Below are 17,770 nucleotides of genomic sequence, written 5' to 3'. Positions count from 1 at the left end.
TAGAGGGGGTATGAAGCTTATTCTACCATAAAGAGAAAATTGAAATCGAAAAATATCTGACTCGGACGGGACTTGAAACCGCTGCTCTTGTCAAGCCGGGACGAGCGTGTTAGGTTTAAAGAAACTTTATTCTCATTAAAGATAATGAATCACTTACATGAGAAGGAGAACTTAATTACATTAATATGTTGTCGTTCATATCACACTTACATCGCACTATTGTAGGTCACAGTCACACATAACACTCGTTAACACAAAAATCGGTATATAGGTACACATTATAGTTTGTTGTATTGGGATTTATATCAATCACCTCCTCACAACTACTATTTAGGTAATTTGCTTAATATATTCGGCTAATTTATGCTTAAATTTTAACTGTTAACCATTACACCACCAGGTCTTCATCCTGTACAGTCATGAGCAATATAATGTACCCACTTTAGGACTCTGTCGCACTAACATGTTTGACATTTAGTGAGACTTACAGTTCAATTTGTCAAAAAAGTTAATGTGACATGGTACCGAAGTGTATACATATTAATGTTTGTGACCGTACATGCATTTGTGCATTGTGCATTGTGCATTGTGCATTGTGCATTCTCCCAATATTAACCTATGGAGCTCAGACTTGGTCTTTGACAAAGGCTCAAAGGTCCAAACTTCAGGTCTGCCAGCGAGCAATGGAACGCAGCATGTTGGGTGTGAAACGGACTGATCGTGTCAGAAACACCGTGCTGCGTTCTAAGACTCAAATTGCGGATGTGGTCCACGCAGGCGCCAAGTTGAAGTGGGATTGGGCAGGTCACGTCTGTCGGATGCCTAACGACCTGTGGGCTAAGATCACCACAGAATGGTCTCCGAATAGAGACAGGCGCAGGCGCGGCAGACCTAGGCGGAGATGGCGCGACGACTTGGATGCTTTCCTGGAAGGCTGGCCGGAGGAAGCACTGGAGAGAGAGTCCTGGAAGAAATGGAGGGAGGCCTTTGTCCAGCAGTGGGACACTTTAGGCTAGATAAGATAAGATAAGATAAGACCGTACATGCGAAATTCTTTCGATCTACGTATCGTCATTAAGCCGACGCCGCGCCGGTGCCATACCTATAGAACATTGAGTACTTACTAATATTACTTTAGACCGACAAGTCTACAGTTATATTTAGATTTAAAATTATCGTAAAGAACCTAGCACCTTTGTTATTTTTAAATGATTTTTGTTTTTATATCACTTACCTGTGCTTATGGAAACTCACAAAGAGAAAATTTAAATCGAAAATATTTCTGACTCGGACGGGACTTGAAACCCTTGAATCTTTTATTCTACCATGCTACTCCACTGCCAGTTGGACTATACAAAATGAGTAAAAGCAAGCAATGTCGATCTCAACAAACATATTTTGTAGATGTGCATGAAAGAATTAGCACTTAGAAGACGCTACAAACGGACTTTAAAATTTTCGGATCGCTTTTTTGAAACTTTTTTTTTGAGTTGCTACGACTGATACTTATAGGTAGTACTCAATATAATTTTTTACTTACTTACTTATTTATGTTTTATTAATTTAGTTGTTGTACTACAAGTTTCAAGTAGTTTTTGTCCGTTATTGTTTTTGACAGATATTAATAATATAAAATATAACGTATACCAGATATTTCTGTGTTTTTATTTGGCTTTTAATAAAAAAGATCGACATTTAACATGCTATTCTGTTGGAAACTAAAGAGAGAAATATCAAAAAAATATCATTTTTTACGAATTTTCGTTATGTTCCTGACAGCAACATGTTTTACAATTAATATATTTATGAAGCATAAAAACATAGGTATTCAGTCGGGTGAAACTGGAGGTGTAATTGACGGGTATAAAAAGAGTATTGTGATCCCTGTCCGATAGAGGAGAATATATAACTACTTAGTATATGAATAAGATCATACCTATTTCCCATTGGAGTAAAGGATAACATACATACATAAACTCACGCCTATTTTCCACCGGGGTAAGCAGACTATGGGATTCCAATTACTTCGATCCTGACACACTTCTCTTGCTTCCTCAGCATTCATCAATCGTTTCGTACACGCACGCCGGTTCAGAGTATATCGTACTGAACCTTTTCAGACATCTCCAATTTGGCCAATGTACGTCCTTCTTGGTCTTCCTCTGCAACAGCTGTAAAGGAAGAGTTATATTCATAAGCTTAAAATAACTACCGAGTCACATATCTGCCCGCCTACAGCGATATTTCGCTTCACCGACTTGGCACCATCTTACCAGATTTGCAATTCAAACAGCGTTGTCAATGTAGCAAGAACATGGAAAGTAGTATTTACACGTAGATAGTAAGTAGTAACAGGCTTGAATCACTTCATTAACCGAAAAAGTAAGATGATTCTGTGCTCCGGAGGGCACATTAATAGCAGTTGGTCCCGGCTGTTAACCATAAAAAATCATCTCCGTCAAACCCTAGTGGAGCAGCGTGGTGGAGTATGCTCCATACCCCTTCCGGTTCATTGAGGGGAGGCCTGTGCCCAGCAGTGGGACGTATAAGGCTGTTTATGTTTACGATTTAGTAAGTAGTATATATTATTATTGTAATTACCTATGGCCCCGTCACGCGGTCATGTCACATGCTCAGTGGTGAAGGAAAACATCGTGAGGAAACCCACGTACCTGAGAAATGTGTTTTCGGAGGTATGTGACCTAACCTGTAATTGGGCTGGTTTTTCCTTCGCGTTGAAAGGTTAGAACGGCAGATGCATCTGTGAACAAATCTGTGTGGTCAAATCTTCAGGTTAGGTGCCAGAAAATGGGATAACGCTAGGAAGATGGATAGACCTATGGTCGTTGAGAACTACTGACAGTTACTATTGAGTCGCCATAGGCTCCTGACATGGCTCATGTTACTGTGAGACTGCTTAATGTGCCTTCCGAAGCAAGAATCATCTTTCGACAATCGGACGTTCAGGTTGGAATGACCTTACCAAGCTAGGTCCACTAAACCATGGATGCCGTTATTAGAGGTGTGTGTTTATGTAGTGAGGCTTTGTATGTTGTATTAACTGACATAATATTAGTATCAATGTTACAATTGTACGTAAATTAGTATTGTATATGTATTGTACTGGTACAGAAAACAAGATACGCTGCCGGCTATTACAACATTTTAATGACTATGGAAGTGACAGGCAGTGTAAGGATGCGGACGGGTTAATGCGGAGGGTTTTGTGAACTGAATATGTTACCAATAGTATATTTTTGACGTGATTTATTATAGATGTACTGTTACCTACGTAAAAAATATTATGATAATATTAATGATAAAAATGCCTGGTTAACACCAGGCTATGGTGCTAATTATTAAATAACTGGTAATGTATGCCTACACTGATTTAAAAGATGTGTTGCTGATGCAGTTTCTTGTCATTTCTTCTCCTCAGCCATACAACTTTGCGAAATGACGATGAAATTGATCTTCAAAAAGTTTATCCATGCTAATTACGTTGATTAAACGATTTTGATTTCTGATTACTTGGCTATACAAATGAGTGCTGAAAGTTCTCTCCCAGCACAAATTATCAGTTGCGCGCAAACCTCGGCTCAAGGTGTCGTCTGAGGCGATTATATCTAAAAGAATTTATCGATCCTAGTGGGTCTGTAGCAACACATTTAATACATTTTTGTTATGTCAGCATTTTTGGTAGCAGCGCTTGCGTTGCCCCGCGGCTAGCCAGTCTCTCCCGTTCCGTCACCGGGCTAGCTACTATGCCCGACCTTAATTACCGTGTTAAATATTTTCGGTGTATCTAATGTTTGTTCAGAATTGTAATTGTTAGTCCTTTAAAGTGAATAATATAATTTCAGCAACTTTAAATAGTTATTTTACTTTCGTGACCCTCCTGATAAATATTTACAGGTAGATGATATATATTTGAAGTGCGGGTCATAGCGCCTTCCTAGTAGAACTTTACAAAGTAACTTAAACAAATAAGACCTCGCAAGTCGATTGCGATAAGCGTTAAATAAGGGAAATCCTCGACCAAGCCGGCGGGGTCGGTATCGGGGTTCTGAGCAACTGATAGTAGGATTTACATGAAAAACCGGATCTGTCAGATCTTCAGGTTAAGTAAGGAGATGATGATGAATATTGCAGATGGCTGATTAGTATCTATCTAAATTTAGGGTACAATTATTGCTTAAACCCATCGCTATTCATATTTTATCAACAAATATACGTATATTTTATCATCCAAACTATAACCCATTTAATAAGCGATTCCATTCAATTCGGGACCGTCTAGCTTTATTAAATTTAATCCTTTATAAACCAGGCTTACAATAGACAACAGTTCATTATGGCGAAATTCACGTACCCTCACAATATCATTTAGCACACGATAAATTATGAAAAATAACGATCTCCGTGGTCTAGTGGTTGAGCGGATCGTGAGCCTATTCCGGAAGTCCCGGGTTCGAATCCCGGTGGGGAAAATGTCACATAAATTACTTTGTGATCCCTAATTTGGTAACGATATTATAGGCTGATCACCTGATTGTCCGGAAGTAAGATCCGTGCTTCGGAAGGCATGTTAAGCCGTTAGTCCCGGTTACTACTTACAGATATAAGTAAGTAGTCGTTTACATGAGTTATGTCAATTTTGTTGTGTAATATTTGGCGGCTCAATAATAACCTCGACACCAGGGTTGATGAGGTTGCTAATCCACCTCACAACCCACACGAGAGAAGAAGAAGAATGGTGAAAATGTCACATCAACCACGTTAATAATAAAAATAAACAGTCTATTATCTCCCACTGGTGGACACAGCCTCTCAACCAACCTGAGAGGGTATTAGAGCATTGGTTCTTCACCGCACGGCTGCAAAAAAATAAATAAAAAGTTTAAAAATTTTTAAAGCATAAAAAAGCTGCTGCTCAAAAGTTAGAGGATTTTGTACGTCCCACAGCTCTTTAATGCTGTTCCTAACGCATGTACCATCATGCACAAATACATGCAAAATACTTATCGTATTTTAGATTTGGCAAAATCAAAATATTAATTAGTGAATATAATTAGTGAGAATGTTTAGTATAGTGCTTATCCCAAGTAGCATCGGTCTGGAGGCTTAAAACAAAATTATCTATTGATAGTCTATTCGTGGTTTATTTCTAGACAAGGGCTTTCTACAGATGGCTTCTATAAAGTATTAGTATTCTTATAGAGTATCTTCACTAATATTTGATTATTTTTAGATAATTTGCTCTATAGAGCACTTATTTTAAGTACATTTCTAGGTATGACGATTATCTTAAGACAATATTGTCTATAAGTAATGAATAAAGCCTAGAGGAACCGATTTTCTAGATATTTTATAGATAAGATGGTATATTTTAAGATATAACTTTCTACAAATATTCAATTTTAGCTAGTGGTACTCTTATCTTTGTTTTAGAGAGACACTAAAGTCTAAATAAACTACTTTTATAGATATGTTATAGTTATTCTAAAAATTTGCTAGTGAAACAGTGTTTTCAGTGTTTATTTGCCTAACAATAGCATAACTAAGTGCAATTTTACTAGATCGATTGGCTTTATGCAACGGAGACAGTAAAAAATTAAAGATCACGATCTCATTTTTTGGGGTTCCCAGCTGGTCCTGGCGTGAGCGTTCAGCCGATATATTGCCTCATACTCAAGATATAGTTCAAGAGGCGAGAGATTAAATGCTTTGGACCGACTTAGAGGTCTTAGAGGACCTTGAATGTGTTAATTTCTTAGATCGTAATGACATAACATTTTATATTATTCATGGATGTGTACAAATTGACGCAGCGCCGAGTATAAAGGTGATCTTTGTGGTGGTGCCTTTGAGATGGAGGGGGCTGGTGAAGCGATTTGTCACTTATACCTGTAAGAGGGGTATTAATCTATCCACCAATTTAAATTTAAAACTTATTTGTCAATCATAACTTTTATTCAAACAAAAATCGACTTTATTATTACTTCACTGTGATTGTTATTGGTAGTTGTAGGGTCGTATGCTGATTGACGGATTGCCATGGACAAACCACCAAACCACCACCATAGACAAAAGAAATGCACAAAAATGAAGTTTAGAAAAAGCGACCTTATTATTACTGCACTGCGGTCACAAATCATTTTAGGGTCGTGTGCTGATTGACGGAATACCACAGGGCCCCCAACTACCTACGGTCGGCCACCGGCAAGACCGTGCCTCGAATCCCACTACCCTCCAGAGGGAGCTTCCCGGCCTGACGTCGCTTAAGGAACCAAATCGGTTCTAAGCAACACAACTGATACCCTTACATCCCCCAAAGGCACTGGTACTCCCGCGCACAGACGGAACGCAGCAAGTGGCTTGGCGCCTGGCTCCGGCGGGAGGGTGGTAGCTAACCAGGTGGCGAGGTCTACCACCAGCTAAAAGAGGTGTTATGTTTGGAATTACCCTTAGTCAACTCTTACGACATCCACGGGAAGAGGGGGGCGGCGACAATCGTATTCTTTCTCCGTCGCCGCACGGATAAAAGTGAATTCTATTTTGCAATAGCGAGTTCTATTTTGGAAAATGAATAATATCAGGAGAAAATAACGGACCTGTGTCATCGTCATTATATACCAGTAAAAAAAAAGAAATATGCTAGATTTGAAAAAAACTAAAACTCTAGGAATCTCTAATATTGCAAGTAAGTCCAATAATAAAATTCACCTAAGAGGTAGAAAAACGTACAGAACGTCTATCATTAAATTTCTTTATATTTAAATAAAAAAATATATTAAAATACATACATACATAAACTCACGCCCGTATTCCCTGAAGGGGTAGGCAGAACTACAAATCGAGAAACTATTTGCAGCCACTTATGATACAAAATCCTAAGGTGGATAATGATGAACACAAAAATTTGAAAAATGTTACAAATGGTAGGTTTATTTATAAAAGAGAATTCAATATCGTTTTGACGCTAATATCACAGGGTTACGCATACGCACGAAGTGTCTCCACGGGAGTTAAAAACAAAGTACATAACTATGTTTATATACAAGAGGTTATCGTCTGAGTATTTTTGGATAGATGTAATACCACTCATACATTTTATCGCCTTCTTTAAACCATACTAGACTGAATTTAACGAAAGATCTAAATGACTTAAGATTATATTTCGCATTGTTTACAAATAAAAATATTTTTCTTTCCCTCGTCAATTAATGCAATAGATTGCTTCTGCACAATTCTATCCATAATTGTTCACAACGTAAAAAATACAGTTCTCTGATGAATGTCTAGAAATACTCCGAAGAGATAAAACAGTATACAAAAATGACAGTTTATAGGCAATCTTAAATCACTCATAAACCTGTTTTTTCTTCGACTAGTAAGTTTAGTATGTAACAAGTACAAATAGTCTTGTCATTATCTAGAGCCATACTACAGACAATTCTTTAGAATGTTTGTTCTAAAGGAATAGATTTTCTAGACAATTTTAACTAGACGCCATTTTTATTGCTTGATACGTTTTTACATTATTATAACGAACTATTTATTCGTGTTTTTATGAATAAATTATGTCTAATAAATCATTCTACACGTTTTAAAATACTATATTATGAATGAAATAAATGGTTAAAGCATTTGAATCTAATTTAAAAAATATTATTTTTACAAAATATTTTTTTATTTGGTAAATTATTAATTAAATATTACATTTAAAGCGGGCGCTCTTATTTTCAGAGAGTTTTACACAAATTCCACGAGAAACTTTCATCCGCATTAGGTTTTTCATGTCTAGGTGACAGTATCAGCCCGTATAAGCGGTAAATAAATAGGAATTTAGAAATTTGTAACGCCATGTTGTAATATTAACTTTTACTCTTGTGAGATCTGCGCCATTATGAATCGTTGTCTATTTCAAATAAAAATTATCTTAAAGCTGTTAATGTTAAGAAAATTTGGTCTTAAAACTTCACATGCAAAGATTTCTGTTTAGCTCTTAACATTATCTATAGACTATCTACTAGTGCACATTGTGGTCTATAAACAGTTTAGAAAGACTCTAGAAGTACGCCTTTAGACTTTGAAAATTTTCAACTCTTAACTCTATCTATTCGTGCGTTCTTAACTCCTTCTTATGAATAGCTACAAGGTTGTGCCCACTTGGCTAGAGGCTATCTATAAGCGTTCTTGAAGATAACTTGAGGGATATTTTACTCTAGAGGTAGACAATCAAATCGCATTCTATTAGATATCTAATATCCCCTTTTTAGACTCGCCAATGCTACTTAGTGTGCATTTCTTACTCAAAATGTTAAATTATTATTCTAGATTTAATGATGTAAGTAATTGTGTTAAAAGTACATAATAATTGATTAAATTATTACCGGTATATATGTGAAATTGTTATTTCAGTATTCCAAATCTCTATTGAAAATTTTACTTACGTACATCAGACATTTTAGTTTGTAGAGCCGTTTCTAAACGAAACAAGTTTCATTCCTTAATGGGTAAACCTTTGTTTCAATTCTAAATAATACACAGAATAATAATAACAGAATGAAATAATCTCCAAATACATGTCATTAAGACGGACAACAGTATCACACACTACACACACAATCCACACTTACACAACACACTTTTACACATTTTTGGTAAAAATACATTAAAATTTCCATAGTTCAGAAACCCGCTAAATAACAAATTGATTCATTAGGTACAGTCATGAGTAATATCATGTACCCACTTTAGGACTCTGTCGCACTAACATATTTGACATTTAGTGAGACTTACAGTTCAATTTGTCAAAAAAGTTAATGTGACATGGTATCAAAGTGTATACATACCTATTAATGCTCGTGACCGTACACGAATGGTAAAGCTGTATCGTCGGATTTATATTTACTTATATCTGGTAAAAGAAAAATATAATCTTCTTGAATCCAATGCTGAGCACGTACTTACCTATGAGAACAGAATTTGAAATCACCCATTTGTTCCTATTTCCCTTACATTTAAAGTTGAACAAGAAATAACTTTATTTAACGTTAAAAGACTAGACATAATGCTAGTCTGAAGAATATTATGATATAGGAAATAGATACCTACGGTCATCATAGAGGTGATAATGAAATGAAAAGATGAAGGCCGCAACGCGCATTTTATACGCCAACTTTAACGTATGTTAACGTGTTAACAGATAACTGCACTACAGGTACAGATAGAGAGACTACAGATAGTGTTTCTGCGGCGCATATTCTATGAATAAAAAAAGTGAAATATAAAAATCATCACCCTAGCACTATCCTGTGTTTTACGGGGTCCGCTTACCTAGCCTGAAGATTTGACTGGTCCGGTTTTTACAGAAGCGACTGACTGTCTGACCTTCCAACCCGCGAAGGGAAAACCAGCCCAATACAGGTTAATTCACATACCTCCTAAAATGCATTTCTCGGGAATGTGGGTTTCCTCACGATGGTTTTCTTTACCGCTAAGCACGTGATTATCATTTATGATTTTGCGCCGGTAGTAGTACCTAAGCTACCAGGACAAAGTAGTTACCTATACTAGTATAGTAGTTAGGTACCTATCTAATTATAATATGTATTTTTATATGTTTTAAGTGCAGTAAAGAGTTTTTATAGTGTACTGTATTGTAGTTCACGAGCTTATCAAAGGTCAACAATTTATCGGGGTATCGTGTACAACTATACGCAAACTCAATTTATTCAAAAACTTGGGTCGTAATTACCTTATACTAAAGAAAGGGAACCACTTTACGACGATAGAATTCATTGTTATAGTTTCAAAGAAAGGCGACTACAACCTTCCTCTTCGTAATGTTACTTTGCTAAAGCCGGAAAACTGAACAATGTTTAGAAATTATAAAAATAATCGTCACAAATCTTGATTTTTTACGTAAACATCATAACGTAAGCTCACGGCTATATCCAAATGGGGGTAGTCAAAGGTACATCCAGTGCAAAATGAACTAAGTACCCACATCTCACCGAGCTTTCTGTTAGACCAGGGAGGTAGGTCACCAGCATCGGGTTCTCCTCCTGTCCAGTCATGAGCAATTAATAAGGTACCCACTTTAAGACTCTGTCGCACTAACATATTTGGCATTTAGTGAGACTTACAGTTCGATTTGTCAAAAAAGTTAATGTGACATGGTACCAAAGTGTATACATATTAATGCTCCTGACCGTCCATGCTGCGGGTTCAAGTCACATCCGACTCAGAATCTTTTTCTATTAAAATTTTCTCTTTGTGAGTTTCCCACGGGTAAGTACTATACAAACAAAATTCATTTAAGCATATCAGATTTTCTTTCTTTACTTTGTAGGTACAAAGAACTGTTTTAATGTAATAAAATTGGTTGATAAAGCACAATTATACTGTCCAGAAATGAACATGAAAATTGCTGCAATACATTTTCCTGATTACATGACCTATTTAGGTGTAGGTAAAGTTTTGAAACAAAACGTAACTTAGACTTAGGATTTATTTCACCGTATGTTGTTGATATACTGCGTTGTAGTTTATCTGGCTGATAGACCTACTAACCAGAACTTATCTGGTAGATAAGCTATCAAATAGTTTATCAGCAAGGGTGAAAACGCTTAGGTAAGTCATAGTTGTTGATCTTTAGGCAGTGGGCTATTTATTTAGTATACTCTACGACATAAAGAGTGTCTTTTTTTCTATGAGTAAAGCTGTTACGGTCAGACTGCCTTTGATCTTGAAGCCAGCTGCAAAATTGCATGTATTTTTTTGCGGTTAACATAATAGAATGCAATTCAACTACAATAATGCTGTAGCATTTCGATAAAGGTAAATATGTTACTTTTCTAAATATATTGCTATTGGCTATTGGTCTAAAGTCTGGATATAATTCTTGCTGCACGCGGCGCTCAACCCGTGCCGCGGGCACTGTGAATTTGTATTGCCGCCGCAGCGTACAAAATCCTGCACCTATAGACAATCTTCTATAATTGTTTTGGGTAGCACAACTATCGATTCCCCTTTCACTCTGTATACACACCCATATAGGTATTTCTCTATCGTAACCACATACACGTGTAATAAGTATACATTTTGCTTACGGAATAGAAGAACGTGGTTGGAAATTTTGTATGAAAACCGCTGTCGCCGGTTCACCCTCACTCTCTTTTACTACTTACTACTCCTGCAAGCAGGTAACTACGATAGCTCTACTGTTTCTTAAATGCCATAGCCAATTTACTGGAAATGTATATTGTATGTGATAGGCTGCAATTTTATCATTACTTTTCATAAGATACTGCATACAATGGTAATTTTCGAACTAAGGTTTTTAGCTTTCCAGTGTTGAGTGGGACGGATCTCATTGCATGATAGTCGATATTTGATTTTTTTACGCTGCACAAGACTACCTTTTAATATGCCATCAATAACCTAATCAATTTATTAATTTAGTCAGTTATTAATTTATCTTTAGTGCAGTTTTCACTAACATACTTGTTTACCTATCACTCTTACCTAACAGAAAGCTCGTTGAACTGTGGGTACATAGTTCATATTGCAATGGATGTACCTCTGACTACCCCAATGGAGATATAGTCGTGACCTTATGTTTATAAGCCAGATAGAATCGACAAATATGTCATGTGCAGACTGTTTTCTGATGTGGAACCGATTTCCCATTAAACATCTATTTTTATTTCCGGTTAATTGCTTAGCCAGCCTAATGCATTCAGAATTTGCTAATGTATTCGTTTTGTTTCGTTATGTTGCTACTGTGCCAGTACTCGTATTGTTATGTTGGTACCTACTTATATCTTTCCACATTTTCCTTACACTAATCGATAAAATTAACAATCGTCGTAAAAAGTATTGTTTCATAAACATAAAGCTACGACCTCCGTGCTCCGGTTCGATTCCCGGTGGGGACATATCACAAAAATTACTTTATGGTCCCTAGTTTGGTTGGGACATTACAGGCTGATCACCTGATTGTCCGAAAGTAAGACGATCCGTGCTTCGGAAGGCACGTTAAGCCGTTGGTACCGGTTACTACTTACTGATGTAAGTAATAAGTCGTTACATGAGCCATATCAGGGGCCTTTGGCGGCTGAATAGTAACCCTGACACAGGGTTGATGGGGTTGGTAATCCACCTCACAATCCACACGATAGAAGATGAAGAATACAAAGCAAACGCGTATAGCCTTTTAAATGTTCCTTTATTTTTCGAGATAAAACATTAACTTTAAAATTACGCAAACGTTGAAAGAGAACAAAGCTTAAACAAATGTCGAAATAACATAATTAAACATACAATTGTATAGTTATGACAGAGAGGTCCGTTGAGCAAATATTTATCTATCTCAGGTTATTTCCCTCGGGCACTGTGCAAACCGGACTCTGAAACTATCACTTAAGGTGAACACAGGCAAGGCTTGTTAAACCTTAACCAACTTATGTTTAATCTTTGAAACTCTGCTCTTTAAGTTGACGGTTGAAGACACAAAGGTAACTATGAACGAGTTGTTTGAAGTCAAATTATAGTTCGCTGTTTCGTACTATGTTGTCGGGTGCAGTGTTGTTTTAGCGTGTGATATAATGAGGTCTCTCCTAGGTTTCACGTATATCATTAATGAGCATAGTCAGTAGTATTGTTATTGTGAAGATAGAAACGGGGAATTATTGTAAATCCATATAACAAATACAAGCTAATTATACGTTCATACACTTTCATCAAAGGTTCATACACTACTTCTAACAGACGCTAGTGGTAGTAGCGATGCTTCTGATATCAAAAATATACTTCTTTTTTGTTAAAACTACTTACATTATCATGAACTATTACCGGGTGAGAGCCTTCACCACTCCCCATTTGTCCGGCCAAGTAGTTAATGCCATCTGCGGCAAATCTACAATAACTCAGGTCAAAAAAAAAAACATGAACTATTTCAAATCGCCAAAGAAATGCTTTTGCTTAAATAGTTCTCTTAACTACTTACATTTATTATATTGTGTGAATTTGTTCCATTTTTTTATCTTCATTTGAAGAGTTTTTCTCTCGACATTAACACCGTCATTTTAAACTTGGGACGGTAACGTGTCAACTTAAGAACAAACTTACTTAACGAAGTTAAGGTGCGGCCCTCGGGTGCATTTCGATGAGTTGTTACTTTTGACATAATTTAATCTTGTTGTACGGTCACGAGCATTAATATGTATACACTTTGGTACCATATCAAATTAACTTTTTTGACAATTTGAACTGTATAAGTCTCACTAAATGTCAAATATGTTAGTGCGACAGAGTCCTAAAGTGGGTACATTATATTGCTCATGACTGTAGGGTCACGAGCATTAATATGTATACACTTAGGTACCATGTCACATTAGCTTTTTTGACAAATTGAACTGTAAGTCTCACTAAATGTCAAATATGTTAGTGCGACAGAGTCCTAAAGTGGGTACATTATATTGCTCATGACTGTACATAAGTATATGAAATAAAAAAGAGGCTACACGGGCATTGCCGTTACGTTGCGTCGTCGCAACGTTATAATTTAATTGTAATGAGCGCCGCGAATTCGCAATATGCATGTTGTTGTAATTTATTATAGGAATCACGGAGTGTCGTCGCTCAGGCGTCTCAACGAGCCCAGAACGGTACGTGTGGTCTTACTCTAATATATCGCCCACGACTCACTAGTGCGTTATTTAAATAAAAATTGAAATTGGGCTACGACTTGGGGTTGTAGCTGTATGGGACATACCTAATAGTCTACCATTTATGGTCAGTCACATCTCTAGCGCGAGCAAGCCAACGCGTCTGAATGTTTGGATCTTGTAATTTAATATAATAACCTAAGTAATACAGTTCATTCAATTGTTTGTGTGGGGTTTTATTACAATTTACCAGCGCTCCCTACAGTAGCCTAATAGTCTGTTTCATGGTACTTATTCAAAATTTCACATGTTTACCATTACAAAGATGGAACGAATTAATACTTTTACGGCAAATATTCAAGGACAATAGTTAAAACATGAACCAGCTGAGCACATAGCGCTCTCTGTTTGTCTGGCTTAGTAGTGAATGCGTTGCTAGGCATCTATTACTTATAATTCACATCAAACAATAATTAATCACTTGGTAGGACAAACGGGAAGCACTGAAAGCTCTCATTCGGTCAACCCTGATGTTTGAGTCACTAAATACCCCTCAAATATGGTGCAAATTACTTTGAAATTTTATCTACCTAAAGAAAAACATTAGGTTCGCCTTTACAAATAGAAGTACAAAAGACGCGAAGTAAAACTTGCAGTATTAAAACAATTCAATCTACAAAATGCGGTAAGGACTATAAACTTCGGCTGCAAGTAGGACACCTACAATCTTTGGAACTTGGCCAGACTTAGCAAGCTTTGTTTCCACTATTTTAGCACATTGCAGCCTTATTCGATCTCCTTTGTCTTATATTAAAACCTGCAAAAATATATTTTGGAATGAAACAACTTCGGTATTTATGAACTTTGTAGACAAGCAGCCATTTTAGGTATTTTTTTTTCTGAAGCCTAATTAATGTCCCACTGCTGGGCAAAGGCTTCCCCCTTTTCTTTCCAACCCTCCCTGTCTTGGGCATCGTTCTACCAAGTGTGCCGGAAGGCGTCCAGCTCGACCCTCCACCGTCGTCGTGGTCTGCCATGACGTCGACGATCCTGTGGGGACCAAACAGATGTAATTTTGGCCCACTTTTCCGGATGCATACGTATTAGCCCACTAAAATAGATATGTTTAGGCAATGAATATCATAGTGACAGGGTGTCGCTGACAATGTAGTCTAAGCTAACCCAACCCTAGAGTCGACTACACTGCGACTTGCCCTTTATGATAGGCCGCATACAAATATTGTAAACAAAGTAACTTTTACACAATATTATTCTACTTATTAAGTAAGAGGTTACTTTATTTTCGTCTATTTTATAGCGTATTGGACTGGTAACTTGATTCTACACAGATGGTAAGAAACAAATATAATCGCAAGGCGATGCAAAAAATATATATTATGGACTTCTGGTTTCGCATTTGTCTCAATCTAGTTATTACCCACATCTGTAACCTTTTATTTTCGCATGCCATGATTGTTACCTGTTGTGTGTACCGTTTAAATAAATAAATAAAATAAACCTTAAACATAAGTACTAGTTTTTTTTTAATTCTTGTATTTCTAGATCTCCACATATTTTTGACTGACTTCAAAAAATAAACTTTGTATGTAAATTCTGAAGTCGATTCAAGTTGAAAGACCGTAGAACTGCCACCCTTTGTCTAAAATAATGACTGTATAGAGCATTTGCAGGGTTTGCAGGTTGCGTAGGTTGCTTGGTTGCGAATTTAGATTCTACCTAACATTGTATCCAACAATATAATATTATTTCTTACTTTCTTTTACACATATTTCGAAACCGATTCATTTTTTATTACGTATAATAAATATTAAAAAGCAATGTATATAGTAGTCAATATTTGGCGTTGGCTCAAGTCATGTTTGTATTATCGGCGAAAATACCTATTTATTATTTTTGAAGTGGACCCACATTCGCTACGTATGTTTGCGAAATTCTTTGCTTTGGTCACGAGAATTGTTGGCAACTTTCCGAATTACTCTTGTTTTTATATTCTTTTCCATTTGCCATTTTTCCGTTTCACGGTTTAATAAGTCCACTTGACACGGGTCACGTATCCAAAGTATTTTAAGGACTCTTCTCATAGGTACTGCTTCAACCTCCTCATAAAACATTCAAGGACTAAATTAGGGGATTGGGAAAAACGGAGCGACAATTTCAGAATATTATCCTCGGAATAATTTTGTGTACTGTGTGAAGTGTTGACTTGAAATACTTCTTCCTGCTAACTTTTACTAAGGTTTGTGATTTTATTCCGGTATTCTTCAAGAAAGTTGAGAAGACTTTTGCGTCAGAATACGTTAATGTTAATGAAGGACAATACACAATCACTATTGATATAATTTGACGCTTATAGACTAATAACATGCATTTGAAAATATATTTACACCATAATCAATACAGTTACTTATAGTAAAAATGTTATAAAGAAATAAAAACAAAAAATAAATGAAAAAAACTTAAAATAAAACAATTTATTTACAAATAATAGTTAATAATATATAAACCTTACTTCAACAGCCCAAAATCGTGGCTTGTAACTTTAGAAAATGTGATGAACAATAATTAATAATTTATGTACTTACAGTGATAGATAGGTAACTCTACTCATGTTCTTCCATAGTATAAAATATGTAGTATTTTAAGTATTGATATATATTTATTCTAACAATTATATGCGTATTATTGTTATGTAGTTTATGTACTCGTAAGTGTATCTATCTTTGTATTTATTTTTACGCACCATCCTGCTATAATAACATGATAAATTAAATATCTCCTATACCTAAAGGTTGCCTGGAAGAGATTGCTACTTAGCAATAAGGCCGCCTATTGTACTCATTCTATTTCTCTTTTGTTTTGTATTTGATTTTTTCCTGTTTGTGCAATAAAGTATTTGTTATGTTATGTTATGTAACCGTGGGAAATACCTATGCAGTCCTCATGTCACAATTAGGATAGAGTAGTTTTATACGAAGCAATACAATTTATAAAACATATTTAATATAGAACAGTAGTGAACAGTAGTGCAGAACAATACCCTGTGTGCTCCTCAACGGGTGAAATACCGAGTATCTGTAAACACCTATATAATATTTACTTATATTTATAAATATGTAATTTGAAAAAAAAAATACTACAATATTGTATCTCAAGATATTATAAAGAGATTTGAGAACATGCGAACTTCAGTACCAACTTAATAACTTAGCAAACAACAACTTGACTCTCAAGAGTTTCATTAAATAATAAAATTTGATACATTTTGCTCACAAAATGGACAAACAACAATTTTCTGAATATTAAAATGTCTATAAAATGTTACTTTGTTCTTAGGTATTACAGGACCTACATACCTAGTTCAAAGATACTTACAAGAAAAACTAAGAATAAAAAAGTTAATAAAAGTATTGTTTTTACATTTATTTTAAAGCTACAGTAATAGTAAATATGCAATAATTTTATGCGGATGATACGTTCGTTGTGTAAAAATTTGCGATCTTAAGTAACTAGTCGGCTTAATGAAGTTACATAGGTCGAAAGAATTTCGCATGGACAGGAGGAGGGCTCGGTGATGCACGCTCGTCCTGTCTTGACAAGAGCTGAGAGTTCAAGTACCATCCGAGTAAGATTTTTCTTCGATTTAAATTTTCTCTGAGTTTCCCTACGCACGGTAAGTGCTATAAAAACAGAAATCACTATGTTACCTACTAAATAAGGATATTGTGTGAGGATCTTTGATTCTTCTAGACTCCTTACGGTGTACTAACGATAAGAAAACTCCACTGGAGCGGTACTCCGTATATATTCTAACATCGGTATTTGTCATAGCAACCCCAAGCGTCAAAAATTCTAACGACCAAATTAAAATATCCTCCTTAGATCCCGAATTTTATAGTCGTTGAGTCCCTATACGAGTATAAACGGTAACCTACTGCCTTACAATAGGGTAGATTACCCTGCAACCCCAGACGGCCGTACGATCGAGTGTTCAATATTTTTATGTTTAATATTTGCCACTATTTTTTTAAAGAATTTCAAACATCGACAATAAACAAACATTATTTTTGGAA

At 35.9% G+C, this 17,770-nt stretch overlaps 1 protein-coding gene across 1 annotated transcript in view; it reads left to right on the top strand.

The window, feature by feature from the left end:
- The window catches only part of LOC126366842 (uncharacterized), a 46,411-nt gene that overhangs the window by 5,344 nt on the left and 23,297 nt on the right, over nt 1-17,770 (top strand). The window lies entirely within an intron of this gene.

Source organism: Pectinophora gossypiella, chromosome 5 (assembly GCF_024362695.1).
Source record: "Pectinophora gossypiella chromosome 5, ilPecGoss1.1, whole genome shotgun sequence".
Classification (NCBI taxonomy): domain Eukaryota; kingdom Metazoa; phylum Arthropoda; class Insecta; order Lepidoptera; family Gelechiidae; genus Pectinophora; species Pectinophora gossypiella.
The sequence above is the reverse complement of the archived record's forward strand: the minus strand, read 5'-3'. Positions and strand labels throughout refer to the sequence as shown.